Here is a 4,229-nt window from a genome sequence, read left to right as displayed (position 1 = left end):
TATTGACTAGTGTCTTGAATTTATCTCTTTGAATCTGCCTTATGTTTTCTGAGAGCCTTCTTCCTTTAGATCAGTATCAAAGTCTTCTATAGTTTGTCAAGTGGGTAATTTCAAATGGCTTATGAACAGACTCTGGAGTTTGCTTCCTAATGGGGAGGATTAGATAAGTTGGAAAGGAAGTTTATGTGTAAAGTCAGTACCAATGATAAATACAGGTCTCGTAGGCTTACAGGGCAGGATAAGAAATGAGGAGAAAAGCTGCCCTCAGGTCTGAAAGAATTAAGGTTGGATTTGTGTTGGAAGAGCAGACTGATTATATATCACAATCATTGACTTGACCCTAATTTTTCACTTAAGCCCACCTTTATTTCAAAGTTTTCATTTTGAAAATTAATACATGTGACTTGCAGTTTTGTTTTCAACCTCTTGTTACAGAAAATTTAAAACAGATACAAGAGTGTAAAATAGTGTAACGAACCTCCATGTATCATTACCCAGTTTCAACAATGATCAGTTTATGACCCATTTCATTTCATCTAAACTCACATCCACTTCTCATATAATAGGCATATTATTATTATTTTGTTTAAAGATTTTATTTATTTATTTGACAGATGAAGATCACAAGTAGGCAGAGAAGCAGGCAGAGAGAGGAAGGGAAGCAGGTTCCCTGCTGAGCAGAGAGCCCGATGCGGGGCTCGATCCCAGGACCCTGGGCAGAGGCTTTAACCCACTGAGCCACCCAGGCGCCCCTGCATATTATTTTTGAAGCAAATCCAAGATACCATATTTCATCATCAAAGTATTCCTAAAGGTAATGGCTCTTAAAAAACTAAGTGTTATACCTGAACAATTAGTTAAAAAAGGGGCACCTGGGTGGCTCAGTGGGTTAAGCCTCTGCCTTCGGCTCAGGTCATGCATGGTCTTAGGGTCATGGGATTGAGCCCTGCATCTGGCTCTCTGCTCAGCAGGGAGCCTGCTTTCTCCTCTCTCTGCCTGCCTCTCTGCCTACTTGTGATCTCTGTCAAATAAATAAAATCTTTTAAAAAATTAGTCAAAATAATGTTAAATCTAGTCAGATCTAAATAAGGATAAATTATTACAATTGATGAATCCTTTAAATCTTTTTAAATCCATGGATTCCTCCTCCCATCTTTTTTTTTTTTTTTATATTCAGTTAGCCACTGTTTAGTACATAACTAGTTCTTGATGCGATGTTCAGTGATTCATCAGTTAAATATCACACCCAGTGCTCATCACAGCACTCCTCAATACCAATCACTCTATTACCACCACCCTACCCTATCTTATTTTTTAATTTCCCCTTTTTGGCTTGATTACCTACTAAGAGTATCTCTCCATATGGATCTTGCTAATTGTATTAATGAGGTACCATTTAACACACTCCTTTTTCTGTATTTTCTATAAATTAGTCATTGAATCTAAAGGCTTGATCAAGTTCAGATTTTTAAAAAATATATTTTTTTTGGTGCAGGTAGACTATTGTGTAAGGTTCTTTTATCAGAGGGCATACCATACCTGGTTGTCTTTCTGTGACTTATCAGCCATTGATGACATGAATTGTTTTTAAAAATCAAATAGTAAAAAAAAAAAAAAAAAAAATCAAATATTACTATAGGCTGCACTGTCTAGTGTCATAGCCACTAGCTACATGTGGCTGTTGAACACTGAAAATGGGGCCAGTCTGAACTGAGATGTGCTATAAATGTAAAAATAGTGTTAGATTTCAATACTTAGTACAAAACAAAAGAATGTATACTATCTAGTGTTTTTAACTATTAATATAAATGATAGGATGATGGGACCAAACAAAACAGTATTGAAGTTAATTTCACCTCTTAAAAATGTAAGACAATTAACGATCACCTAAATGGCTTGCATTATAATTGATGGACTGTGCTGCTGCAAGGCTAGGAAGATGTTAGACCCCTGACCCATTCTCCCTACTGCTCATTCCTGCTCCCCAGAGCAACCTTTAGTTATTTCTTTGTTGTTGTGTTACTTTCCACACTTCCCAATAATAAGCATATAATTAATTACAGCATTTATTGAGTACTTAGGTGACAAGAATTTTCTCTGCTTTCTATATTATGAAATTGAATTCTCAGAACAAGAGAAGGAAACTCAGGAACAGAAAGTTAACTTACCCAATCACAGGTCAAGTATGTGACAAGAGCTTGGCTTAGGTTCTAATTCTTAAAACATGGGCAGCTGGGCTCCAGGGCCCATGTTATTAATGACTTTACTGCCCCCTCTGTTTACCTTCCAGTTTTTTAATTCTTTTTTCAATTGTAAAATTATCTAGTAACTTCCTACTCTGGTAGATGAAGATTTCACTTTCTTATACACCCCCCTTTATTCTGTTTCCCCACCAGCCAGGTTCTATACTAAGACTTCTATTCCATAGGGCACCTGGGTGGCTCAGTCATTAAGTGTCTGTCTTGGACTCAGGTCATGATCCCAGCGTCCCGGGATCAAGCCCCACTGTCAGGCTCCCTGCTCATCGGGAAGCCTGTTCTCACACTTTCCCTGCTTGTGTTCCCTCTCTTGCTGTGTCTCTATCAAAAAAAAAAAAAAAACAAAACCAAAAACGAAAAACTATTCCATCGCATTCCCAATTTAATTATATAATTTTTGTTAAATTCATGTAAAGTGTACATAGTAACAAGTTCTGTAGTGTACTGTGTTATATTTCCTTTGAGAATATTTTTAATCTTTCTGAAAGGAGTAATTGCCTTGGTTGTAATTTGCTCAATTTGTTTTACATCTTTTGTTAATTTATCACTGGAATAATTTATTACTCATTTATTCCCTAAGTCACTCATAAGAAGACGTTCTTCCCCCAAGTCCTTCATCTTTTTGTTTTGGTATCCAAGATATGGGGAATCTACTTACTTTTCTTTGCCTGCCTTTGTTTTAATGGGATACATCCTCTAGTTGCTTCAGAAAAGGTGCTTTTTAAGTAGCACCTTGTTCTTGCTTGAGAATGCACTGTGTTATCATTCTACAGATAGTCATGTAGGTTTTCTGGTCATTTTAAAATTTTCTTTGCTTCCTGCATTAGCACTTTTTCCTTGAAGTTCCTTTTTTCTGTTTGGTCATAATTTTTCAAATTAGAATCTTGCTTTAATTGTCTCAAGATCCATATTTGAGAGACCAAGGGAGATAATTGGGAAGTCTGTGTGCATGAGTAGGACTTTACAGAGGTGGGCCTTATTACACCACAAAACATTTTCATTATTATCCCACCCCTAACATCCTATTCTAAAGCTCTTCTTTGCCAGTGGGTCACTTTTTCTAGAATGAAAGCTGGCTTTATCTGTGGTGGTACAAGCCGGACTGTTCAGAGTTCTTGGAGGCAAGTGAGGTCAGGGGTCTAGGTATTTCATTATTCAGTATTCAGAGTTTCATTTTACATTCCCACCTGCAATAAGGGATCTCACTGCCATTCTTGCCACCAGATGTTTAACTGGAAGTTTCACCTCCCTTCTTTATCTGTTAACTGAATGCAAATAGCAACCTAAAATACCAGCTGCCTATAAACAGGTAACATACCATACAGATCCACAAAGCAGCAATAAAGCATAGTATTAAATATTTAGCATAAATTATCTGATACAATCTTCAAAACAGTACTCTTAATCCCATGTGAATACACTTTTTTTTTTTTAAAGATTTAAAAAAATTTATTTGACAGACAGATCACAAATAGGCAGAGAGGCAGGCAGAGAGAGAGAGGGGAAAGCAGGCTCTCTGAGAACCAGATGCGGGACTTGATCGCAGGACCCTGGGATCATGACCTGAGCCAAAGGCAGAGGCTTAACCCACTGAGCCAACCAGGAGCCACCCAGCTCCCCCCAACATGGATACACTTTAACCAGATCCTACCATTGTAATACTTTTTATTAATTTTCTCTCCTTTTTGGGGGGCGCCTGGTGGCTCAGTCGGTTGAAGTCAGCCTTCAGCTCAAGTCATGATCTCAGAGTCCTGGGATTGAGCCCCACATTTAATCAGATTAAAAATATTCTCAAAGGAAATATAACACAGTACACTACAGAACTTGTTACTGTGTACACAGAGGGACTATAAATGAAGGAAACCTGAGACACTTTAATTCAACTCTGAGCCTGTCCACGTGCTACTTTTTCTAGGACCGCTTCCTTCTATCCCATTAGGAGAACAGTATATACAGTATTTTAAAACATAA

This window comes from Mustela putorius, unplaced genomic scaffold, assembly GCF_011764305.1.
Source record: "Mustela putorius furo isolate JIRA1106 unplaced genomic scaffold, ASM1176430v1.1 tig00000759_pilon_pilon_pilon, whole genome shotgun sequence".
In the NCBI taxonomy this organism is placed as follows: Eukaryota; Metazoa; Chordata; class Mammalia; order Carnivora; family Mustelidae; genus Mustela; species Mustela putorius.
The sequence above is the reverse complement of the archived record's forward strand: the minus strand, read 5'-3'. Positions refer to the sequence as shown.